This window comes from Triturus cristatus, chromosome 12 (genome assembly GCF_964204655.1).
Source record: "Triturus cristatus chromosome 12, aTriCri1.1, whole genome shotgun sequence".
Classification (NCBI taxonomy): Eukaryota; Metazoa; Chordata; class Amphibia; order Caudata; family Salamandridae; genus Triturus; species Triturus cristatus.
This window is the reverse complement of record NC_140595.1, coordinates 205275306-205302352: the sequence shown is the minus strand read 5'-3', so window position 1 is coordinate 205302352 and position 27047 is coordinate 205275306. Positions and strand designations below refer to the sequence as shown.

Sequence of the window (27047 nt, the reverse complement as noted above, 5' to 3'; positions counted from 1 at the left end):
TAGTAAAGAATCCAAGAGCCTAAATACCCAAGCGGGGACCACTAATGGTAAATTTACAAAATGATATAGCAATCTCTGCTACATTACCATCTTGGCCAATGCTAGTCAGCCTGCCATGGATAATGGTAATTTACCCCCAGAAGGCCACCTGTGAGTTCAAGAAATTAATTGTGCGTGCCAGATTCCCTTCCAGGATATCCTGTGTATCTTTGTAGATCTAAATGCCTACGTATCTGAAAGTAACCAGCTCCATTTTCTGTTGTACATTACCAACCTGCAGGGTGAGTAATGTGTAAGTGCCGTAGAAGAGGTACCTGCATGATTTGAAGGTATTGATCAGCAGTCCTGACAGGCAACCGAATCGCGTGAGCAGAGAGGCCAGGTTGTGCATGTCCAGGCGAAGATCTCTGAGATACAAGAGCATATTATTGGTATACAAGGAAACAGAGTGTGTAACCCTACCTGCCCGGATCCCGATTGTTGGCATCACCTGGCGGACATGTTGGGCCAGTAGCTCTATAGCTAATGCAAACAATAACATGGGGAAATATTCTGAACAGTTTTGGCTCTAGCCATGGGCAGAGTATAAAGTAACTCTATCCAATGGCAATATTTAGGAGGGATTTCATATTGTCATAACATTGCAAGCCTGTAGTCCCACCCCAAATTTCCAAATGCTTGCCGGATGTCCACTGATAGGCAGCCAGCATATGGGAAAAAGTTGCGGGTTTTGTCTATCAAGCCAAATAGGCGACGTATATTCAAAAAGTATTGCAATGGGGTACAAACCCACATTGGTCCATATGGATCAGTCCAGGGAGCAACGGAAGCAGGCAGCCGGCCTGAATTTTACTGAGTATCTTATACTTCGTGTTAAGAATTGATAAAGGCCTGTTGGGGGATAACTCTGTGAGTGATTTATCTGGTTTTAGTAATGGAAGTTACCAACGCTTCCCTGATCCAGGGAGGACACGTATAGCTGTTGCAACTTTGGTATCAGTTGTGGTGCAAAGGTAGAGTAAAATTCTATGGATAGCCCATCCAAACCCAGCATTTTCTTGCGAACCGGCTCTTTAATGGCTCCTTAATGGCTCCATGGATCTCTGTCTTTGTAATAGGGGCCACCAGGTCCTTAACATCCGCGGCGGATATCACGGGAAGGGGTACCACCACATGGAAATTATCTTTCGCCTCCAAGGAAGATGGTAGTGAAGCGGTGTACAGTTCTGTATAATAATCAGGAATTGGCTTGCTGATTTCCAGATGTGTATTCACCAACTTGTTTGCAGGAGTAATAACTGATAGTATAGGTGTGGGAGAAGGCGGAGGACATTTTAAACGTGCCAGTAATGTACCTGACCTGTCTGCTTCTGAGTAGCCCATTGGGTATAGGAGCTTAGGTCGATCAGTCGCAAGCGCTCCAATAGTTCTGCATATCGAACTCTACCCTCACTCAACTTCGCCTCCTTTGGTGCATCATTCTGGGCTGCTACCTCTAGAGATTGCAAGTCATTCTTTAGCTCTGCTATATCCTGGATGACCTCCCGTCTGGCACCCACCACAGCGCTCATCAAGACCCCTTGGATCACCACTTTAAAGGCCTCCCATTCTATCAAACGTTTGGTGGCTGTGTCCGCATTCTCAGAAAAGTAAGAGGTGATTGTGGTGGCTAAAGTGTTTCTGAACACCAAATCTTCAAGCAGCTGAGGCTGCAAGCACCATGTCGGGATCGGGGGACGGACATGACCCCAGTGGAGCGCAAGTTCAAACGGATTGTGTTCCGAAATGGTTTTGCCACGACATGTGGTGTGAGTCAGGGGAGAGCAAAGCATGTGTGTATAGAAATCTGTCTTGATGGGAATGTAGGGCATGGGGTTGAGAATAAAAGGAGTACTCCCGCAAGCCCTCGTTATTGACTCGCCATGCATTCCCCAGACCCCACCCTGACACCCAACAGCGCAGGACCTTGGCTTGGTGTGTTATAGCTGTGCCCGGGAGTGGGGGGGTGTGAGTGATCTAGGTGAATATCGAGTGCTGCATTAAAATCTCCTGCCAGTAGCAGGGATATTGTGTCCATTCCGCCAATTCAATGGACAAGCGGGTTAAGAAAGCCTTGTGGTCAGTGTTAGGTGCATATATAGATCCCAATACAATCTGCCTCCCATCCAATGTGTCCCTAAGCAGCACATATCTGCTTTGATCATCAATCTTTGATTCTACTACGGCAAACGGGACCCCGACACGTATTCTGTCAGGTCTACCTACTTGTCTCAAGAGTGATGTGCAAGCAGAAAGGTCCCAACGCCCCTCTAGTCACTCACTAGACCTAACTACATCAAAGCACCAGTGGTAAACCAGGGGAAGAAAGGAAGGGGAGCAGAAAGAGAGAAGGTGTCCACCTATTTTCCCCAACACAAGCACAGGACCAAGTAACAGGAGGATGTCCTTGTAGGAAGGTGGATATCTGACTATGGTTACCCCCAACTTTTTGCCTAGTGTCTAGCTGGTTTTTCGACTTAGTTGGCCTGAGATCCTGCCATTCAGGGTCTCAGGCTGTCTGCTCTCTCTTTAAAATGGACTCCATGTACCCTAGGTACATAACCAATTGGTAAGGATCACCTTATTGGACCCTGTACAGTGTACCCTAGGTACCCAGGGCATAGGTGTACCCTAGGCCTCCCAGGGGCTGCAGCATGTATTATGCCACCCCTGGTCTGGCCTTCCAATCAGACACAACTGGCTGATCACTCAGCTGGGGCAAGGTCGTGTAATCACCCCTTGCTTAGGTGTAGTATTCCTATACCTAACTTACATATAGACACATGTGTACCTATCAGTCACTCCTATGGCAGGCCTTAACAATCCTGGAGGCAGAGTGCTTGGTAACATGTGAGATGGTGCTCTAGCATGAGCTGAGCCTGTCTGCAGCTTTCGGAACCATGTCCTTATAGCTGTTCTATGATATAGCCTACCATATACTCTTAAAGTGCCTTATGATCTTAGACGGTTATGGTAACTATGGTTTGGCTTTATCAAAACATGTCGTGTAAGGTGTCTAACACTAGGGAATAATACCCCCATGCCATTTCTGGACATGAGAATATTATTCCCCCCTTCTAGAGGGAAAGACATGTTAAAATCATACTTCAACTGTTAGCCTCTGACCAAAGCCTCAGCATCACAAAATGGATGCTGCTGCCACGACACAAGTCTGACCTCCTGCAGCTGGGAGTGATCCCAGCCAGGGAGGCCTGGACAATAGGTTTCCTGCTTGGGGAGGTGCTAGCACCTCCCCAGACAGCCTTTAGTGTATTGGGGCAGGGTGGGCTGAAAGGAATGAGACATGCCTGGGGCACACAAGGTGTTCCTTGCATAGTCCAGTTCAAACCGGCGCTGGGGCACTCCAGCCCCAGCTCTGGCGCGAAACTGGACAAAGGGAAGTGGGTGTAACCACCCCCTCCCAGGTCCCACCCATAAGGCGTGACCTAGCAGGTATCCCAGCCCCCCAGATTAGTATAAGAGTGGGAGTTGGGCCTCAAGACTTTAGATTATCCTGAACCTGCAAAACTGAACAGAAACTCTGGACCTTCGACATTCGACGAAAGAAGAAGACTGAAGAATCTCCCTTGTAGCCAAGGAGTGGCTACCCTGTGCAAACAGGCACCATCAAGAGACTACCCTTTGCTTTGCGAGCGTTCTACGAGGAACCGACTGCAGAGCCCGACCAGAGCCTTGATTTCCAGACTTCTCCGACCCTCATCCACATCTGCAGCAGAGCTGAGATCCGTGGAGGCGACGAGCGACGTGGGACCGGCTACCTGGGAAAAGTGGCTAGTAACTTACAGCGCAGCTTCTGAGGTACCCTCGAAGTTGTGCACCGGGGATTGAGAAGCCCCAACCCCAAGCACCATCTGCACCGAAGATCAGCCCCCCACACTCCACGAGTCCTGCGTGGGGCCCTTCAGCATTTTCCTGCTTGCCGCGTCTGTCCGGTTGCTTGCCCGCTGGCTAGTGGCCTCTGTGACGACGCACCCTGAAATCTTCTGCGCTGGTTTGGCTCCTCCAGACTGGCTCCTGCTTCTCTGCAAAGAAGAAGCACCCCAGACCTTCCTGGTCTGCACCAGAAGCAAGTCCTTTGTTCTTCGTGGGTTCCGCTTGCCAAGGCTTGGTGAGTCCTAGCCCAACTTCGACGCCGCCGACAGCAAGAGCCTTCGTGGGACAGCTCGCCTCCTGGTCCTGGTCGTCCTCGACGCTTCCTGGTCCTCCTGGCTGCAGCGACAAGCTTCACCTTCACCTGCAACTCTTCACGACATCGCCTGGTTCCTTCCTGGTTCCACGTGGTCACTGGCTAGTGACCTTGACTCTGTCCCTTCTGCTTGCAGGTTTCTTCTCTTCTTGATCCCAGCCTTGGGATCCACCGGACACTCTCCCCTGACTGCCTGTCAGCATCTTTCTTCAGGCATCCATAGGAGTCGACGACGAAAACGACGCATCTTCACCCCTATGCACCCGCAGCCTGTGGGCTAGGTAACTTGGGTACTCCGGTGCTCATCAGGATAGTGACTATCCTAGTGTCTAGTTTTCAAGTCTCAACTTCCTAGCTACTCCGGAAGTGTCCTAAATCTACCGTTTTCTAAACTGTACTATTGCTATTGACTTTTACGCATTACGCGTGAGTGTTTCCACTCTGCACACGAATCCCGTGGGCCTCCCACTTCCTAACTAACGCTAGTGTAGTGTAGCCCCAGCGATTCCCTAGGCCTACTCTATTTCCGTGACAGTGGTTCTTATACCACTTACTTAGTATATGGTTTGCGTGGCCCCTAGGGCCTAACTGTATTACTTACCTGTGTGACTTAATGTATGCATAAATAAGACTGTGTTGTACTTACCTCTAATCTCATAAAGAGTGCTGAGGGTTTGCTTAGAATAAATACACTTTATTTTATATATATATCTGTTGTGGTGTCCTTTCATTTGGTATTCAAGGGATTATATATGGTATCACAGCTGGCTTCACATGCCATTCAGAGTTTAGCCTAAGACTGCTCTTGTCCATGCTACCACTAGGATAGCTGGTCTATAAGGTTGACTTTACAACCAATCACCATAAGGGTATTTGGACTGATATAAGGTGTACACTATAACTAGTGACATCATACATCAGGCCAACTTCTCACAGTCCTAATAAAAGAGAGAGGGTATGAATATCCACAAAGATTATATTAAGATGTTGGGTATGGATAATGATATAGGTAAGATTAACTTCACTAACTACCTTAGTGATTCCCTTTTTCCATTAGCCATTGCACAACTGGTTGGGTGATGGGACATATGATTCTGTCTAAGGGAGAGACAAAGTAGCAGTGTCAGAGGTAATGCAATACTACAGAAGGAAAGGAGGTGAAAGGCAAACTTAACAACACCCACCTATGTCTTTCTTGTACAATTCTCTTGGTATCTTGAGATCTTCAGCAAATTATAATGTCTCCCCCCCCCCCCCCCTCCACCCCCCCACCCCCTAGTAACTTGCTAGTGTAAAGTGGGAACTCAATGCCGGAAATTATAAATGATTTCTTCCTTGATTTCAGGAGTAAGGAGAAAATAATATAATCTCTTTGTTTTACTTAGGAGCACCTCTGAGTTCAGCGAGGTTAATACAAAGGAAAGAAAACAGATTTCCACAGATGAAGACACCAAGTTAGGATAAGTATAGAACCTTATAGAGCTTTTAAAAGACTTTGGTAGCGTATTCATGCTTTTACCGTGATTCAGAGTGACTGGGCTCCTTTGTATGTGTTCTTTCTTTGCAGTGCTGAGTTGATTCAAGATATGAGGCTTCGGATCCCGACAGAGCCCAGAGGAATGCAAGAATCCAGGAGCCAATGTGGAGAAGTCTATACACAACCAGGAGGAATGCCAGGATCCCACTGCCGAAACAGGAGCGGTATGCCAGGACCTGACGTAGGAACAAGGCGTGTCCACGTAAGTGGGAAGCCAGGCTGCAATGAGGTCGAGTGCAGCACCAGGAACCTGCTGCCGAAACAGGAGAAGTTCAGGTGAGTGATAGGCAGGCTGCAACGCAGCCGAGTGAAGCACCAGGATCCCACTGCCAAAACAGGAGGAGTTCAGGTGAGCGAAAGGCAGGTTGTGATGAGGCCAAGTGAAGCACCAGGAACCCGTTGCCGAAACAGAAGTAGTTCAGGTGAGTGAACCGGAAGCAGAAGTGGCCTTACTTCAGAAATGCTAGAACGTGGAGCATTCAGTGTCAGAATCGAGGCTGTTTATTCCTTGCCGCTGCCCGCAATGCGACAAGCCCGACAGTAAACCCCCCTTACATTCCCTCCCACTGGCTTATGTTTCCTAGGATAGTGTCTGTGGAAGAGGCGCAACAATCTAGGGGCGTGAACATGACTTGCTGGCTCCCACTTGCGATCCTCAACACCATAACCCTTCTAATGTATTAGGTATTGTAATTGACGTTGCACTCTTCTGGAGTCAATGATAGCCTCCACCTCATATTCAAATTCATCGTTGACCACCTCTGGAGGTGGAAGAATGGGCAGTTTTCTACCACTGGCTTTATTAAGGATACATGATAAACAGGATGTATCTTCATTGTAGCTTGAAGATCTAGTCTCATTGTAACTGTATTGATAATCTTGCTTATTGAGTAGGGGCCAATAAAACGGGGTTTACATTTGCGGGATCCCTTCATGACAATGTTTTTGGTGGACAGCCACACTTTATCTCCAACTGTATAATTAATTTGGCTCTACCCGTCTGTAAAGACCTGCCTCTTCCTTGTACATAGATTTGGCTTTCTCTAAATTTAGGGTCGCTGTTTTCTGTATGTTCTGTAGGTTTTGTATGAAGTCAAGGGCAGCAAGAACAGGGTTAGAGAGAGAAGAGGGCAACAACAGGAATAGAGGGTGGAAACCGTATTTTCAATACAAAGGATTCTAATTAGTAGAGGAATGACAACTATTATTGTATGAAAACTCAGCCATCCATGTGAAGATATCCCGAACTGAAGAGGAATGTAAAAGCTGACATCGCAGATATTGTTCTAAACACTGATTCACCCTTTCAATCTGGCCGCCAGTTTGGGGGTGATGGGCTGAGTCATACCGGACATCAATTTGCAATAAGGCACCCAAACACTTCCAGTAATGAGAGATGAATTGAAAACCCTGATCAGACACCAAAACAGAGGGAAGGCCATGTAATCTAACTATGTGCTGTACAAACAAAGAGGCCAGATGTTTAGAAGTAGGGATTGCCTTCAAAGGGATCAAATGCACCATCTTGGTCAATAAATCCACAACTACAAAGAGGGTTGTATTTCCTTGGGCGGTTCCTAGTAAGTCAACAATAAAGTCCATAGAAATCGTGTGCCATAGACTAGGAAGAACGGGTAACAGCTTCAGTAGTCCTACAGAAGCCTGATGAGAAGCCTTCCCTTGGGCACATACATGGCATGTCTGAACATAGTGCTTGGTATCATTTGCCATATTGGACCACCAAAAATGTCGTCGTAAAAGTTCTTTTTCTTTTTTATATCCTGGATGCCGTTAGAGGGGATGGGCATGACACCATTCTAATGCTTGTTGCTGTAAAGGTTGTGTAGGTACCACCAAACCCCCTTGAATATATAGCAGGTTGTGAATCTTAGTAGGATTAAGTGTTTGTACTAACTCCTTGACCTCTGCGGTCTTCTGTGCCTCTGCAACTGCCTTCATGTACTCTTCTTCAGAACAATTAGCGCCTATGATACGCTCCCTTGCTATTATGGTGGTGGGGGGTGTCACTCATGGACTCCTCAACCTCATAACTTAATCGTGACAGGGCATCTGCTTTCCCGTTTTTCTTGCCAGCCTGAAACATTAGGATTAAATCAAATTTGCTAAAATATTGTGTCCAACGCAGCTGTCTCATTGATCGAGCTCTAGCTGATTTCAGGAATTACAAATTGCGGTGGTCAGTTAATACTGTAACCCTATGAAGTGCCCCTAATAAATACTGATGCCACTCTTCAAAAGCCTTCTTAATGGCCAGTAATTCTTTATCGCCAACTGCATAGTTTAGTTAGGTAGCAGTCCGTTTATGTGAATAGTGGGTTACCGAGTGGAGGCGTCCAGAATTCGGATGTGTTTGGGACAGAATTCCCTCTACCGCCATCTGGGAGACATCTACCTCTTCAACAAAAGGATAAGAGGGATTCGGATATCTTAATATAGGTGCCTGAGTAAAGGGTTTTTTTAAGTTACAGAAAGCCTCCTCAGCTTCTGGGGTCCATACAAATGTAACTCCTTCTTTCAATAGCCAGGTAATGGGAAAAGCTAAATCAGAAAAGTTTTCAATACACCTATAAAAATTGGCGAAACCGAGAAAATGTTGTCTTTTTCTGGCCGTTCGTGGGGATTGCCAGCGAGTTATGGCCACTACCTTCTGGGGATCCATACGAATGCCCTTAGGGGATAAAATGAACCCCAAAAAACACACTTGCGAGGTATGGAACTGATATTTGTCTAGTTTGCAATACAAATGGTTTCTCAAAGTCTCTCAAGCACTCTCCTAACATGTCCTTCCTGTTATTTGACTGAAGAGGAGTAAATCAGAATGTCATTGATATATGCAATTACATAGAAATCCAGTATGTCTTTAAAAACTTTGTTTATATAAAACTGACTGTTGTCCCCACTCCAATTGAGATACAAGAAAAAAATGATGAGGTAAAGTATTCTTTTGCATAGCATGCTGTGAGACCATTAACCCCAACCCACCCAAAATCTCTGTCTCTTCAGACTTCTGGCTAAGGAGTGTACAGGTCCTCCTTTTTTCTTTGGTTTCACAGGACATTCTCTAAGGAAATGCCCTTGTTTTCCACAATACAGGAACAATTTCTTAACACATTTTCTCTGTTCTCTTCACTGAGGGGACTCTGTATGCTACCTATCTGCATAGGTTCTGGTTCCTCTGCCCTGTCAGCTTCCAGCTTTCTTTCTTTGTATATCATAGTACGCTCTTCTGGGCGCCCCTTCTCTCTTATCCTTTCATTGACCTTCATTATCTCACTTCACCACCAGATCAATGAGAGCGTTACATGACTGGGGCATCTATTACCTGAGCTAAAAGGTCTTTTGGTTCGTCTTTGAGTCCATTTTAAAATAAAGCACTGCATTTTGCCTCTGCCCATGCAGACTCATCTACTAGTTTACTGCAGGTGGTAATGTATGTCAGTAGATCTTTTGTTCCCTTTTTTAAGTTTAATAATTCTGTATCTACAGACTGCATGAAGGAGTGTCTATCAAACAGTGTTTTCAATTCTTCCTTAAAAGCAGTGTAATTGTGCATTAGTAGGTCGTTACTTTCTATTAAAGGAATAGACGAGCTTGCTGCAGTTCCCCCAAATAAGATAGCACATATGCCACTTTAGCCTTCTCTGAGGGAAAACAAGAGGCCTTACACATAAAATGAAGCTGACATTGGCTGATAAAGGTGACAAATTTTGAAGGGTCTCCCATAAATCTTTCAGGATGAGCCAATTGAATAGCAGGTGGAGCAGTCGCCTGTATTACTGGGGCACTGGAACTGGTGGAGGGAGGAGGAGGCAGAAAGTCACCCCTGCACTATCGGCCTTGCTCCCTAAACTAGACTCTGTTCTCATTCCCTGCTGTAAGGATTCTACTCTTAAAGCCAGAGCCTGAGTTTCCTTCTAGATATTATCAATCATGTGGGCCAAATCGGACTCCATACGGTCTACCTCACCCCGGAACGCATTAATAGATACTTCCATAGGGAAGATGCGTGCTGCCAAGGTGCAGAGAAAATGGAGCGGATATGATGCACATGTTTTGGAATTGCCCAGTGGTGCACAGATACTGGCAAGAGGTCACGGCTGCAGTATCTGCAATAATAGAGCAAATAGTTCCATGTGGGCCAGCACAATGCCTTCTCAGCTCATTCACCCACAAGGCTAAAACCAGTGTTACCGATAAGTTCCTGGACCTTGCACTCATATAGGCTAAGCGAGAAATCACAAAAAACTGGAATACACCAGGAGGACCCCGTCTGGTCGGGTGGAAACTGGAACTGGAAATATGGGCAGGATGCGAGAGCAGGGTCTACTCAGAAGTTCATGTAGAGGGATAGGAGCAATAGAACGGGCTAGGGCGTGGGAGGTACTGGTACTGAGAATGAGAAACCCAGAACCAGACTCGGGTCGATCCTCACCCTCAACACACTCACAGCAGGGGGGCCGCCACAACAAGAACAAGAGGGGAATATGGAAGGGGCCCAATCACACTTTTTGCCATGAACAGGAAACGGCTCCAATATAGTTGATTGAGCATCAAAGGATGGACCAGAATCAGGGGGGAGCAGTATTTATGTAACATATATACAAAAAGAAAGCATAACAATAATGGTCCTGCAGTAAGGGGTTGGGAGGGGTGATCTAGTTGGGGAATGTTTATCAAATGGATTGTAATAAGTAAGACATGATGGTCTTGACAAGTGTAAACTGTATTGAATCCACAGATCACTGAATGTAAGAGAGTATTACAAATATGTCTATAGTCGATGAGACTTGGTGAAAATAAAAAAAAAGTGGCCAAAACGGTAAGTGAAACCTGACTTTACTCCATATCACTCGGGGGGGAAATAAGGCGTGGGCTTCGCGTTCTGTCAGGTCTACTTACAATTCCACAGGAGCGATACGCAAGGAGAAAGGTCCCAACGCCCCTCTAGTCACTCACTGTACCCAACTACGTTAAAGCACCAGTGGTAAACCATGGGAAGAAGAGAAGGGGAGAAGAAAGAGAGAAGGTGTCCACTGATGTTCCCAACTCAAGCACAGGACCCAGTAACGGGAGGATGTCCTAATAAAAGAGAGAGAGAGAGAGAGTATGAATATCCACAAAGAGTATATTAAGAAGTTGGGTATCAATAATGATACAGGTAAGACTAACTTCACTAACCACCTTGGTGATTCCCTTCTTCCATTAGCCATCCCGCAACTGGTTGGATGGTGGGACATATGATTCCGTTAAAGGAAAGACAAAGTAAACGTGTCAGAGGTAGTGCAATACTTTAGAAGGAAAGGATGTAAAAGCCAAATTTAATAACACCCACTTACGTCTTTCTTGTACAATTCTCTTAGTATCAGGAGATCTTTGGCAAATTATAATGTCTTCCCCCGCTAGCAACTTGCAAGTAAAAAGTGGGAACTACATACTGGAAATTATAAATGGTTTCTTCCGTCATTTCAGGAGTGAGGGGAAAATAATATTGTCTCTTTGTTTTACTTAGGAGCACCTCTGAGTTCAGCGAGGCTAATGCAAAGGAAAGAAAACAGATCTCCGCAGAAGAAGACACCAACTTTAGATAAGTATAGCACCTTATAGAGCTTTTAAAAGACTTTGGTAGCGGATTCACGCATTTACCGTGATTCAGAATGACTGGGCTCCTTTGTATGGGTTCTTTTTTTGCAGGGCTGAGTTGATTCAAGAAATGAGACTTTGGATACCGACAGAGCCCAGAGGAATGCAAGGATCCAGGAGCCACTGTGGAGAAGTCCTGATGCAACCGAGAGGAATGCCAGGAGCCCACCGCCAAAACAGAAGGAGTATGCCAGGACCCGACGCAGGAACAAGGCGTGTCCAGGTAAGTGGGAAGCCAGGCTGCAGTGAGGTTGAGCGAAGCACCAGGAACCTGCCGCCGACACAGGAAGAGTTCAGATGAGTGAAAGGCAGGCTGCAACGCGGTCGGGCAAAGTACCAGGAACCCGCCACCGAAACAAAAGGAGTTCAAATGAGCAAACTGGAAGCGGCCTTACTTCCGAAACGCTAGAATGCAAAGTGTTCAGCATCAGAATCGAGGCTGCTTTATACCTGCCGCCGCCCGCAATGTGACAAGCTCGACATATCCACACCTCTGCACCCCTTGAGAATGCTAAGTAACAAGTGCAATGTAGTTGCCCTCTCCATCGTTGTTTGTTTGAGGGCCTCAGTAGGCACCAGGTGGGTTTCCTGGAGGTGCACTACTTAACTGTGCCAGTATTCTGTGTCTTTTATGGATTGAACCCATACCTTGGATATTCCAGGTGAGAAAGGCATAAGATTTAGTAACTGTCGATATTGGGAGATTGTGTTAGTACAGAGGAACCCCACACCCCCAAAGTTACCATGGACTAGGACCACTGCAACGCTTAACAACAAAGCAGGTACCCAATACTCGGTCAAGCGAGTCGCTGGTCTTCGACCAAACTCTACAATAACCAGTAACAATTTGAACTGTGAAATAAGAGATGCCTTCGTTTTAGGGGAAGTCAAAGAACTCCTTTTGTGAATTAAAGTGTGGATTCCATCCACTTGACGGTGCTATACAACACTATCTGGAACCATGGGTGTATGCCATACAGCATTGACCACCATCCCCCCCAGTACGGATACATTGGTAAAGTAGAAAGAGGGGATGTAAACATGGCAAGAGCGATAATAGGCCATTAATAATTTTAACTTATGCAATGAAACATTGTAATCCACGGATCAGTCCTGTTGCGCAAAGTCAGTTAACTCCTCAACCCCCATATGACCCACATGACTCAAACTACTGCCGGGGTCGACAGTAAAAAGGATATAGCCAGTGTTCTGAATTTAGGGGATCTTCACTTGGTTGAGGGGACACCGTGGGGAACAGGGCCATGCTTCCCCAGAGATAACCCATGACCCAGTCCTGAGGCGGAAGCCGGGAGCTGGAGGTACTCGTGTGATTGTTTTGATTTTAAAAAAAACTGCTATTTTCGTTATTCTGTGTGGTGTCACTGTTGTTTTGTGCTTTTAAAATAACACGCACCCAAGCGCTTCCTCTGCCCTCTGCGCACAGCTGATTTCAGAGTTGCCGCGCCCTACCTCGCGCTTTCTCAGCTGCCGCCATCATCCCAGGCGTGCGCGCTGACTCCGCCCCCTTTCAGGCCACGCCCCCTGCTGCCTGTATTTAAACCGCCGATTCCTGGCGATCTCAGATAACCCATGACCCAGTCCTGAGGCGGAAGCCGGGAGCTGGAGGTACTCGTGTGATTGTTTTGATTTTAAAAAAAACTGCTATTTTCGTTATTCTGTGTGGTGTCACTGTTGTTTTGTGCTTTTAAAATAACACGCACCCAAGCGCTTCCTCTGCCCTCTGCGCACAGCTGATTTCAGAGTTGCCGCGCCCTACCTCGCGCTTTCTCAGCTGCCTCCATCATCCCAGGCGTGCGCGCTGACTCCGCCCCCTTTCAGGCCACGCCCCCTGCTGCCTGTATTTAAACCGCCGATTCCTGGCGATCTCAGATAACCCATGACCCAGTCCTGAGGCGGAAGCCGGGAGCTGGAGGTACTCGTGTGATTGTTTTGATTTTAAAAAAACTGCTATTTTCGTTATTCTGTGTGGTGTCACTGTTGTTTTGTGCTTTTAAAATAACACGCACCCAAGCGCTTCCTCTGCCCTCTGCGCACAGCTGATTTCAGAGTTGCCGCGCCCTACCTCGCGCTTTCTCAGCTGCCGCCATCATCCCAGGCGTGCGCGCTGACTCCGCCCCCTTTCAGGCCACGCCCCCTGCTGCCTGTATTTAAACCGCCGATTCCTGGCGATCTCAGATAACCCATGACCCAGTCCTGAGGCGGAAGCCGGGAGCTGGAGGTACTCGTGTGATTGTTTTGATTTGAAAAAAAACTGCTATTTTCGTTATTCTGTGTGGTGTCACTGTTGTTTTGTGCTTTTAAAATAACACGCACCCAAGCGCTTCCTCTGCCCTCTGCGCACAGCTGATTTCAGAGTTGCCGCGCCCTACCTCGCGCTTTCTCAGCTGCCGCCATCATCCCAGGCGTGCGCGCTGACTCCGCCCCCTTTCAGGCCACACCCCCTTCCTCACCTTGATATGTGTCAGTACAGGAAGCGCAGCGGACGAGCGCAGCGGGAGCGCCGTTTGCGCGCCAAAGGGGCGCCTAAGGCAAGCCCGTCTGCGCCCGTCATCGCCAAGTCATCGCCTCTCGCCAGTCCCCCTGGTCTAATCCCGTCACCACCCCTTTCCTATGACAGAGAGCTACTACTTGGACTGAACCCTGGACGGTCTTGTGCCAACATTATAGGTAGACCCGGCCGCACCTGCCTACAATGCCAAACTTGCACTTTTACTACGACTGAACCCCACCCCATTCAACAGCTCCTAGCTTCGGAAAAAAACACCTTCGTCTCAGTATTCCACCTTAACGTGAGATCGCTAGCCAAGCATCACCCTGAGGTTAATACACTCATCCTGGAGGAAAATCCAGACATCCTCTTCCTCTGTGAAACTTGGCTATGGGACGGTACTTCCACCATCCCCAACCTCACGCTACCAGACGACTATCTGATGTCAACCATTAACAGAGATGGAAGAGGAGGCGGTATCGCCATAATCTATAAAAAAATATATTCCTGTGCATTTGTCAAGGAAGAACTGCCAAACTCCGAATGCGCCCATTTTAAAATCACCATAAATCCTAACTTCACGGTGTCGGGTCTCTACATCTATCGCCCACCTGGCCCTACCTCTAAATTCATTGAGGCCCTCCTCGAGACAACAACTTCCTTAATAACCAAATACTCTAACTTCACAATTCTGGGAGATCTTAATCTTCATCTCGACCAGCTAAATGACCCCACGATCAAAACGCTCCTTGCAGATCTCTCTGCACTGCAACTCAACTCCTTCATTTCCACTCCAACTCACTTAGCCGGTCACATCCTAGACCCAGTTTTCTCAAACCTAGAGAAACTTACTTCAGAGCCACCCTTACCAATGGGATGGACAGACCACTCCCTCATCAAATTGGCAATTCCGGTCAATAAAAACAGACACAACACGGCCTCGACTCGCGGATTAAAAAGGCCATGGCATAAACTATCTCATAACGACCTACATACGACCTTAGGGGACTTCCACCTGGACACCCATTCCGATATCAACGTTAACTATAGCGCGTTTCAAGAATGGATCACGGGTGGACTAGACGGTCTTATTCCAGCTAAATGGGCTAAAGGCCGCAATTCCCCATCCAATCCCTGGTACAACGATATCCTTAAAAATCTACGCAAAGAATGCAAAAAGGCAGAACGCTTCTGGCGCAGAGACTACAACTTAGAGGACAAAGCAAAATATCTAGGTCTACAGAAAACGTATCACAAAGCCATCCGTGCGGCACGTACCGCCTTCTACGCCGACAAGATCGACTCTAGTCCCATCCCTGCTAAAGAAATCTTCAAACTAGTACAAGAACTGCAGAGCAGCAAAGCCCCCCTCCCTACTATCTCCTCCGAGCAGCAGTGCGAAGACCTCGCCAGTTTCTTCGTCGATAAAGTACGGAAGATTTACACCTCCTTCCCTCAGCCCGCCCCTAGTACTACCAGCACTTCCTCCTCCCCTAATTACTCGAACATGACGCACATCCCAGAAATCACCGATGATATCCTCCTCAGACTATGCAAAAAGGTCAAATCTGGTTCCCCCGCAGACCCTATGCGCCCGGCCCAATTTTTGGAGTCACTCAACTTCTTTCTACCAGCACTTACCGCCATTCTGAACCTCTCCTTCACCTCAGCGTGCGTACCTTCAGCCTGGAAGCAAGCTTGGGTTTCGCCCATCATCAAGAAACCCACCCTAGATCCATCTAAACCGGAGAACTTTCGTCCTATCTCCCTGCTCCCATGGCTGTCTAAACTCGCTGAAGCTCATGTCAACAGCTCTCTGTCCCAGCACATGGTCAAAAACAACATCCTTGACCCATCGCAAAACGGGTTTAGACCAGGTCACAGCACTGAATCTGCTCTCTTAGCCACCACAGAGCACCTCCGAACGATCTTAGATGCCGGTCAAAGCGCTGCGCTGATCCTTCTGGATCTTAGCGCGGCCTTTGACATGGTATCCCATGTCATCCTTCTCAACCGTTTGGAGGCCTCTGGAATAACTGACCATGCCTTGAACTGGTTCAGATCTTTCCTCGAAAACAGATCCTTTCGAGTTTCCGCCCCTCCCTTCCTATCCAAACCCCACCCCATTGCACAGGGAGTTCCGCAGGGCTCTGCACTGAGCCCATCCCTTTTTAATCTCTACGTCCAGCCTTTGGCGGCAGTGGCCAAAGAATGGGGACTGACAATAGTATCATACGCCGATGATACACAGCTGGCCATCTCTCTCTCAGGAGGTCCTTCCAACCTCTCCTCTAATTTCAAAAACGGACTTTCTGCAGTCGCCCAGTGGATGACAATGAACTGTCTCCAGCTTAACGGCGGAAAGACCGAGGTTCTTCTCCTGGGAAATAACACCAACCTTTGGAATGAACACTGGTGGCCGTCTTCCCTGGGCACCATCCCCCCCCCTAAAAAACTAGTGAAAAACCTGGGCGTCTGGATGGACGACTCACTCAATTTCCGGTCCCACACCAAGAAAGTGGCCGGCACCTGCATTGGCCTACTGAGAAGCCTCAGCCACATACTAGGCTTTTTCAACGCCAAAACTCGACAACTAATTATTCAAGCCACTATCCTCTCGCGACTAGATTACGCCAATGTACTCCTTCTTGGTGCCAACAAATGTGAGATAGCACGTCTCCAACGTGTGCAGAACTCTGCGGCTAGAACTCTGGTCGGCCTCCCCCGCAGATGCTCAGCCAGAGCGACCATCAAAAAATTACACTGGCTACCCGTTGATTCTAGAATCAAATTCAAGACCCTTGTTATGTCCTTCAAAATTCTCAGACTCAACACCCCTCCCTTGCTTCAACCCCTCCTCACTCCCTACGCCCCGGCACGGATCCTTAGATCCTCCAACCAAAATCTTCTATGCGTTCCTCGCATAAAACTCAGCCGCATGGGCGGCCGCTCCTTTAGGTTCCTTGGAGCCAAGATGTGGAATGACCTGCCACAACATATCCGTTCTATAGACAGCCTACCAGCATTCCGAAAAGCTGTGAAAACGTTTCTATTCCCTTGCCTGTAACCCCCCTTGTCCTGCCCTCCTCTCAGACTAGGATCTGGGTTTCTAGCGCCGGGACGCCTCATTGCTGGGGCAGCTGTTGCGCTCTACCAAAACTATAGAATAGAATAGAGTCTGAGTCCGATGCAGTGGTCTGTGATGAACTGGAACTGATGGGCGAGCGAGTGAATCGCAACGTCGATGCTGAGCGGAGTGCCTCCTGTCGACCATCCAGGGTCAGATTCGGCGATGGCGCCCCACTGACACTGTCTTGTGTAAGAAGCCCTCTTCTGCGCCTGCATGGGGGCCGCTGTGACTTCGGCAGTGCCTGCACACTGTGTCCTCCTCCAACGGAGTTGGGAAATTGGTATTCACCCAGTCCCAAGCACCTTCAGGTGTATCAAAGTGGTAGCGCTGATTATGGAGAACTTTCCATTTAGCCGGAAAGAGAAGTGCATAGAGGAGTCCTGCTGCCCGGAGGTGAGTTTTAATGTCTTGAAATGAAGAGCGTTTGTGCTGCACCCCCATGGTATAGTCAACAACTTTATGATTGTTGACCATTATGGGACCTGTGTGACGGGCGGCCTGTCGAAGCAGGTCACAGTCTCTAAAGTTCATAATTTTCGCTATTATTGGGTGTGGATTTGCGCCAGGGGCTGGTTTCCTAGAAGGTACATGGTGCGCTCTTTCCACTGTGAATAGATCTTAGAGTCCTGTGGTGGCCACTTTTGTTTTAAGCCATTCTTCAATGAAGAGCATCGGGTGGGGGCCCTCCGAACTTTCAGGCAGGCCCACTATGCACAGTTTGTTCCGTCGGGGCCTCCCGTCCACATTATCTGCACAGGCTTGGAGACTCTCTACCTGGTGGCGTAACTGTGATAGTTGGATGGAATGATTATCGCTGCCCGGCCTCTGGGATGTGGGCTTTCAAGCTGTGTATGGGAGCCTTAGGGCCAGAAAAGAACGCAGCACTGGCATTTGCGGTGCAGGATCCTTATGTATGTGAGCTGACTATCCTATTGTTCTGCAATAAAAACGGTTTTAAAAAAAAAAAAATAGTTGGATGGAATGATCGTTGGAGCTTGAAATCACTGCATCTAGAGCTGCTTCATTAACCTTGACTCGATCTAACAACTTTCTATGGTCGTCTTTCAATAGGCTGACTTCAGTGATCACCCCCAGTAGTTGTGCTATAGCCGCTCTGGACTCACGGATCACTTGGAGGATCGTGTCCCATTTGTCCGTTAAGGGGGCCGGAGAGACAGTTTCTCCAGGCATGAAGTGGGCAGAAGAGGCCTCAGAAGGTGAGGAGTGAGAACGGATTCTTGCCATAGGCGTTCCTGTCCTGGGCTTTGTGCGCCCCAAGGTAGAGGGTAAACACATTTCACCCCGTGGGCTCAGTGAAAGACGTCCGTGAGTAAAGCGGTGCAAAGAGCACCCCTAATGAAGTTGGCCGTTGAGGATCCACAAGTAAACCAGCACTAAGGAGATGGTCGTAGGCTGTAATCATGCCCCGGTGCAGACCCCCATTATACGATAGTGGAGGGACTCTGGTGGCCGATTATGCGGAGGAAGTGCACATTAGCCACCGAAGGCCGCCGGCAGGGTGTACCTTGTGATGGGGTTATGGCAGGTTAGGAAGTACACCCCTTTATCAAGAGTTAGTATCCAAGGGCCCAATTCCGGTTGAAGACCTTGTGGCGCGGTGTTGTACAACAAGCCGCTGCACCTATTCTGGAATCAACAGACAGTAGGCCCTACCATTTGGATTAATGTTGCAAAGGGTATTACTGGTGACGTGCCGCCTACTCAAGCGCAGGCCGCTGGCATGCTGTTCCTGTCTGCTTACAAATCCAGCAGTCCGGTACCGTCCACCCCCGGTAGAAGCATCGAGGTGTGCAGTGGCCCAACAAAGTGCCGAGGGCTCCAGTTTTTGGGGGTGGGGGCCCTCTCAAAGGGGTAGAGCGCGCTCCCCCATACTTGAGGCAAGGGCTTTCAAGGACACTCCAAGCTGATACAGTATTATCTCGTGACAAGCTGCGGGGAGCCTGATCCTTTTTATGAGAGCTTCGGATTATCATTCAGTCCTTGCCGAACTCTCCGCTGTGCCGTTGGGTGGAGATTCACAGCTGCCAAGCCACCCATCTCAGGCATGCCACCAGCGCCAAGGTAAGCAGTGAAGATCCCAGGGCCGGGGGGAGCCCTTGCACTGCACCTGCTGCGAGAGCTGAGTTGGAGATGGCTCCACTCTCCAACATGCTCTCCACTGTCGCCGGGCCTTTCCCGCGCTGCCCAACTCCTCAGCCGGAGGCCTCCTCCAATGGTCCAGGCACCTACGTTCCTAATTAGTCCAGCGGGTCGCGGTAGGGTCGCTATGGTTCAAGCGGCACCCCTGGTCTCTTAGTCAAAACCAACCACCTGGGGTGCTCGGTCACAATTCGCTCCAAGACACCGGGTGCCGTCTACTATGTTGTGCTACAGTCGGGTGCTGCAATGTGGGGGAGTCGGTACACAGGCCTCAGCATTCTGAGCTGCTCGCCATCGAAGCTGCACAACTCCTCATCTGCTGTCCAGCCGCAGTTTGGACTCGCCACCGGTGAGTTCTCTATCTGTACTTGGTGCCCAAACGCGATTCCAAATCACGATCACCCTAGATTACATGGGGATAGTGCAGGATTACTTTCCTTGGTCCGGGAGAGAGTCGCCTATGCGACCGCCATCTTGGGCTGCTTGCCACACCACCTCTGAATGATAGTCACTTCGGAGGTTGTTTGCCTCCATGTGTGATGACAATTGGATGGTAACAACTGTTTCAAGTGCCCTCACAGCTCATGGTAGGACTGAGGTGGGTCTTTCATTGGAGATTGGAGAGAACGTCAGGGTAGGCCTTGTGTTTTTTAGGATTGGGGCAATTATGGCATATTTAAGAGACTGCAGGACGACTCTGGTGGTTAAGAAGGAGTTGACTAAGCTGGTGATTATAGGTATTAGGGCAGCAAGGCCTAAGTTGGTGACTCTGGCATTACAAATGCCCTAGGAAGGTGCAGACCTCTTGAAAGATGACAGAATAATGCTGATGCCTGACTCTCGGAGAAGCACTTAGTCACTAATGGAGGTTATGCTGGCATGAGTGACAAAGCTGGGTAGCAAGTCCAAAACCTCATAAGTGATAATGATTATATGGGTCCTAAGGGTATCAACGTTTGTCAATAAAGAAGGGCATGAGATTGCTACAGAGGATGGTGAAGCGAGGCTGATAAGAAGAAAAGTTAGCTAGGAGATAGCAGTTTCTAAAAGATGCAGAACAATTCTTTGGTTGTTAGCAGACTAATCAATGCGTGATTGAAAGTGTCCCTTCTTTTCTCAGAGACAGGCCGTTTTGTACCCTTTAGTGAGAGGCGTAGCTTCTGGGCGGTGGAGGGTGTTTGGAGTGTGTCTATATGTGACTCTGTCTTGATACATGGGGCGTCAGTCACCTCATAAAATGTTTTGTAAAAGGCAAGGACTAGAAACAGGCGCCCTACCAGCTTTCACTGATTCAACAGCTCTCCCATCAAAGTTTCTTGCAACAGAGATGAAGAAGAGTGTCTGCAATGAAAATACATTTAAAATAAGTGATCCCAGGGCAGGGATTCCAGGCCATTGAGTTGCACGTGACCATAGTCATGAGTTCCCAGGGAGAACTACCAGGACTAGGTAGGAGGGGGAGGGGCGTAGCTTCAGTGGTGGTGTGTAGGAAGGTGGATATCTGACTATGGTTACCCCCAACTTTTTGCCTAGTGTCTAGCTGGTTTTTCGACTTAGTTGGCCTGAGATCCTGCCATTCAGGGTCTCAGGCTGTCTGCTCTCTCTGTAAAATGGACTCCATGTACCCTAGGTACATACACAATTGGTAAGGATCACCTTATTGGACCCTGTACAGTGTACCCTAGGTACCCAGGGCATAGGTGTACCCTAGGCCTCCCAGGGGCTGCAGCATGTATTATGCCACCCCTGGTCTGGCCTTCCAATCAGACACAACTGGCTGATCACTCAGCTGGGGCAAGGTCGTGTGATCACCCCTTGCTTAGATATAGTATGCCTATATCTGCCCTTATATATAGACACATGTGTACCTATCCGTCACTCCTATGGCAGGCCTTAACAATCCTGGAGGCAGAGTGCTTGGTAACATGTGAGATGGTGCTCTAGCATGAGCTGAGCCTGTCTGCAGCTTTCGGAACCATGTCCTTATAGCTGTTCTATGATATAGCCTACCATATACTCTTAAAGTGCCTTATAATCTTAAACGGTTATGGTAACTATGGTTTGGCTTTATCAAAACATGTCGTGTAAGGTGTCTAACACTTTGGAATAATACCCCCATACCATTTCTGGTGATGAGGATATTATTCCTCCCTTCTAGAGGGAGAGACATGTTAAAATCCTACTTTGCTGTTTAACTATAACCAAAGCCTCAGCATCACAAAATGGATGCTGCTGCCATAGACACGAGTCTGACCCCCTGCTGCTGGGAGTGATCCTGGCAAGGGAGGCTTGGACAATAGGTTTCCTGCTTGGGGAGGTGCTGGCACCTCCCCAGACAGCCTTTAGTGTATTGGGGCAGGGTGGGCTGAAAGGAATGAGACATGCCTGGGGCACACAAGGTGTTCCTTGCATAGTCCAGTTCAAACCGGCGCTGGGGCACTCCAGCCCCAGCTCTGGCGCGAAACTAGACAAAGGGAAGTGGGTGTAACCACCCCCTCCCAGGTCCCACCCATAAGGCGTGACCTAGCAGGTATCCCAGCCCCCCAGATTAGTATAAGAGTGGGAGTTGGGCCTCAAGACTTTAGATTATCCTGAACCTGCAAAACTGAACAGAAACTCTGGACCTTCGACATTCGACGAAAGAAGAAGACTGAAGAATCTCCCTTGTAGCCAAGGAGTGGCTACCCTGTGCAAACAGGCACCAGCAAGAGACTACCCTTTGCTTTGCGACCGTTCTACGAGGAACCGACTGCAGAGCCCGACCAGAGCCTTGACTTCCAGACTTCTCCGACCCTCATCCACATCTGCAGCAGAGCTGAGATCCGTGGAGGCGACGAGCGACGTGGGACCGGCTACCTGGAAAAAGTGGCTAGTAACTTACAGCGCAGCTTCTGAGGTACCCTCGAAGTTGTGCACCCGGGATTCAGAAGCCCCAACCCCAAGCACCATCTGCACCGAAGATCAGCCCCCCACACTCCACGAGTCCTGCGTGGGGCCCTTCAGCATTTTCCTGCTTGCCGCGTCTGTCCGGTTGCTTGCCCGCTGGCTAGTGGCCTTTGTGACGACGCACCCTGAAATCTTCTGCGCTGGTTTGGCTCCTCCAGACTGGCTCCCGCTTCTCTGCAAAGAAGAAGCACCCCAGATCTTCCTGGTCTGCACCAGAAGCAAGTCCTTCGTTCTTCGTGGGTTCCGCTTGCCAAGGCTTGGTGAGTACTAGTCCAACTTCGACGCCGCCGACAGCAAGAGCCTTCGTGGGACAGCTCGCCTCCTGGTCCTGGTCGTCCTCGACGCTTCCTGGTCCTCCTGGCTGCAGCGACAAGCTTCACCTTCACCTGCAATCTTCACGACATCGCCTGGTTCCTTCCTGGTTCCACGTGGTCACTGGCTAGTGACCTTGACTCTGTCCCTTCTGCTTGCAGGTTTCCTCTCTTCTTGATCCCAGCCTTGGGATCCACCGGACACTCTTCACTGACTGCCTGTCAGCACCTTTCTTCAGGCATCCATAGGAGTCGACGACGAAAACGACGCATCTTCACCCCTATGCACCCGCAGCCTGTGGGCTAGGTAACTTGGGTACTCCGGTGCTCATCAGGATAGTGACTATCCTAGTGTCTGGTTTTCAAGTCTCAACTTCCTAGCTACTCCGGAAGTGTCCTAAATCTACCGTTTTCTAAACTGTACTATTGCTATTGACTTTTACGCATTACGCGTGAGTGTTTCCACTCTGCACACGAATCCCGTGGGCCTCCCACTTCCTAACTAACGCTAGTGTAGTGTAGCCCCAGCGATTCCCTAGGCCTAGGCCTATTCTATTTCCGTGACAGTGGTTCTTATATCACTTACTTAGTATATGGTTTGCGTGGCCCCTAGGGCCTAACTGTATTACTTACCTGTGTGACTTAATGTATGCTTAAATAAGACTGTGTTGTACTTACCTCTAATCTCATAAAGAGTGCTGAGGGTTTGCTTAGAATAAATACACTTTATTTTATATATATCTGTTGTGGTGTCCTTTCATTTGGTATTCAAGGGATTATATATGGTATCACAGCTGGCTTCTCATGCCATTCAGAGTTTAGCCTAAGACTGCTCTTGTCCATGCTACCACTAGGATAGCTGGTCTATAAGGTTGACTTTACAACCAATCACCATAAGGGTATTTGGACTGATATAAGGTGTACACTAGAACTAGTGACATCATACATCAGGCCAACTTCTCACATGGTGTTTAGGGTTGGATGCCCTTCTAATGCAGTCTTGGTTTGGTAGTTGGTTGTGCTATGTCTGTCAGTTTTTCTCATCACTCTCATTTCATTAAGAGGTTTTAACTTTTTCATTTATTGGGTCAGGATTATATATATATATATATATATTACCTACTGGCGGTCGCCAGTAGGTAGTTATAGTTAGGACCACGTTTCCATAGGAAATCCGCAACATTCTATTTTGAATAACTTTGGCGCCGGTCGACGAATCCTCGCGAATTTTTCAAAATAGGTGGGGCGCTACGCTCCGCTCCTACCCTGAAAGTCTCGGGGGGATTCGTCAAGCGGGGGCAGAGATAAAAGGGGGGTCCCAAAACGCGTTTTTCCTATGCATTTTTCCATAGGACCTTTAGACACAGCTACAGCCCGAACGGCTGAACAGAATTACTAGAAATTTGGCAGAGAGGTAGTCCTCAGGTCAAGGAAGTGCCTTTTGTAGGTTTGGTGTAAATCTGTTCAGTAGATTCTGAGAAAATAGCCTTTAAATCAATATATATATCTGAGCCAGCTTACGGTGCGCTTACGGTACGCTTACCGTACGCGTACGGTGGCGTGCGCGAGCGCGATTCTGATTGGCTCTTAGATCTTAGTAAACATTCGAATCGGCCGAAACCAGGAAGCGGCGGCCGCCATTTTCTCTCTCGCACTGAGAGTGTGGATTAAAATACAAAGCACAAAAACATGTAAAGGGGCTGTTTGGACAGCTCCAAAACACCTAGCCATGTGTGGTAAATAATTTTCCTTTACCTGGACTTAATTTGATACGGAAACATAATAAAATAGCTCAGTAAAATGAGAGGCAGAATCCGTGGTATTAGAGGTTCGGAATGGGCTTTATTCCAATGAACGATTATAATCGGTTGCTCCAAGTTCCATCACCACGGAGGTTCAGGAAGTGAAGTACATACATTATTGACATGAAATGACTTTTATAGTACATACATTACAATGAAGCGAATACAGTAGGCGTAACAATTGATAAGGAAAATGACGATTTATCTGCGTAACCAAAAATGGGTGTAATAAGGAGTAAAAAGGAACATAATTGGTTATGATGTCACATATAGGTGGATCTATAAGATAATACTTGGCATAGATGCGCGCGCAGCAGCATGACGTGTGATTGACGTGCAACTAGGGGGTGAAGGGGACTTGACATTTAGCTCTACATGTGGAGACGAAAAGTCTGGGGGGTCAAGTCAACCTAATCCCAAATCATATCTAACATCCTATGTTTAAAGAACTATGTTATCCACAAAAGAAGGACTCTCGGACAGAATCTATTCTATACTGACTGTGCGTGTGTGTACAAGCGTCTAAGTGTCTACACTAGATGCGAGGGGGTAGAAATATTCCATGGTAACAGGACTATGAATTACTTGTATAAAGACAGAGAAGCCGGGCCTTTTGCTTGGTAACTGGAAGAATGTTTACTTAAACTACTAGGCAGGAATGCATCGGCTGAGGGGGAAGCAGATAATTCGAAGGTGAAATACAGTTCTTGGCAGAGAATAGGCTGATGTCAGGCTTCGTGAGCCGCGCAGAGAATGAGACAAAGTTCATGGTCACAGATGCAGGCTCAGACTGGAGCTTTCAGAGGCAGAAGGCAAGAAGAGTTTGATGACAGAATCAGGGCCTACTTGCCTGGACTGTAAAATGGCATAAGTGAACCATATAAAGCCGGTGGCTTTTCATACTTAGGAATAGAATATCCGACCTATTCATGGCGGATCTGACAGAGGACATGTTGACGGTGGACGCACATGTATTTGCGTCTTCATAACTGGAACTGGAGGAAACATACATGTACTTGTAACATGCAAATAGAACCGTTGGGGTCCAAGATAGGGGACATAACTGACCAGAAAAATCCATATTTCCACATTCCCTCTTTGTCCCCTACTTGCCCGTCAAGAGATATCAATCTTCATTAATCCATTGATCTGTTCATATAACATCATTTGTTCTTCTTTCTTCTTCCGTGACGAATGAGATCTTGGTGGTGGAATACACGATGTGGTACACAGACCACAGATCGCTGGTCCACATTGTAGACATAGACAGCAACTGAATAGTATGAGAAGGCCAATACCTAGGAAGGATAGAACTCTCCATCCCCAGGCTGATATCACACTCCAAAACCAACTGGACCAAGTCCAAGTGCCTGGGTTCTGGTGTATCTGGCTTACAATCTTATGAAGGCGAGTTATAGCTTTATATACTGATGGCGAATTTTCTGGTATGAAAATGCAACAGCTTGATCCGATGACCCTACAAGCTCCGCCCCTATCAGCCAGGATGACGTCAAGGACAAGACGATTTTGAAGCACAACAATCCGCATAGCAGACTGCTCTTCTGTTAAATTGCCTAAGGCGGAAATAGTTTCATTCACTACTGCTTCAAGGGTTCTAGTTAATCTACGTATCAGCTTACTATTAGTAACAGTACCTATATAGGGAAAGATGCCTTTATTGAAATCTGTGTATTTTTCCCATGCTGTTTCAGTGTAATCGACAATTGGGAGATCTCTCCGCTCTCTATTGTGTACTAAATGAATATTTCTATAATAATCAGGAGGAGCTAGGAAAACAGGTGGCAAAAGGAATGCAATGTAGCAGGTAGCATCCCAATCTAGAGGTAGACGCATATATGCAGTCTGACCACATATAAAGTAGGAGTGGCGATAAGCTCTAAATGAAGATTTGCCTTGATCACTGAATTCTACTGTAGTAGTGCATTTACTATGGCCCATATGTATGGAACCAACTTTTCTTACACACAATTCACCTTTCGCTGGGAATACTGACATGGTGGGTAAGACTAGTTCAACTTCGGATTCGACATTTAGACTCATGAGATTAGGTGTAAATTTACCTAATCCATATACTTCATTTTCTAGATCAGTTCCTGTTCTTTTGGGGCGACCCTCCTTGTCAGGGTAGCAGACCTTGAGTAAAACTAGGTTCAGATTTCCCCATACCCACTGGTCTTGGTAAACGGCTGTATCTGAGTCTATGGAATTGATTAAACTAAACCATGCTCCACAGGAGCCATTATGTGTAAACGGATGTGGAAAGAATGGCAGGACTCCTTCATAATTCTGATAGGGAGGGAGCCGGCCACACACCCAACAATTAGTTGCATTACTAGTCTGATGGGAATGATGTAACATACTAATGAAAGTGTTATTGCGCAGCGCAAGTCTATAAGACAATTCATGCGGAGGTAAGTCACTAAAAGAATGTTCTGCAGTAACATTATAAACATGTCTAGAAATAGGGTAATATATGTGCAACAATATACTTGCAGTAATTATTAAAAGACTTAAGAAAAACAAGATTATTAATGTCACTATGCAATGGCTACGCAGTGATTTACAATACGCCTGTCGTTTCATCATTTTTTCGCGACTGTCCATGATTCAGGTCTAGAGGATACATGTCAGAGACAAATTCAACCGCTTCACCTTGGAGAGGACTTAAACAATCAAATTGTCTGACGTTCTAGGCCTCAATTTTACTTTATAGAGTTCGGTTTT

The 27047-nt window shown here is 47.6% G+C and overlaps 1 protein-coding gene across 5 annotated transcripts in view; it reads left to right on the top strand.

Moving 5' to 3' along the window:
- The window catches only part of LOC146773073 (uncharacterized), a 682875-nt gene that overhangs the window by 333389 nt on the left and 322439 nt on the right, over positions 1 to 27047 (top strand). For 2 of the 5 annotated variants that reach the window (XR_014972165.1, XM_085638326.1), the window contains one exon: positions 5632 to 10415. The exons of 1 other annotated variant lie outside the window; for it this stretch is intronic. The gene's annotated coding sequence lies outside the window, so the exon portion shown is untranslated. Of the gene's footprint in view, positions 1 to 5631; positions 11668 to 27047 lie in introns of those variants that run through there. 2 more of the 5 variants (XR_014972166.1, XM_085638325.1) reach the window with 2 other exon arrangements.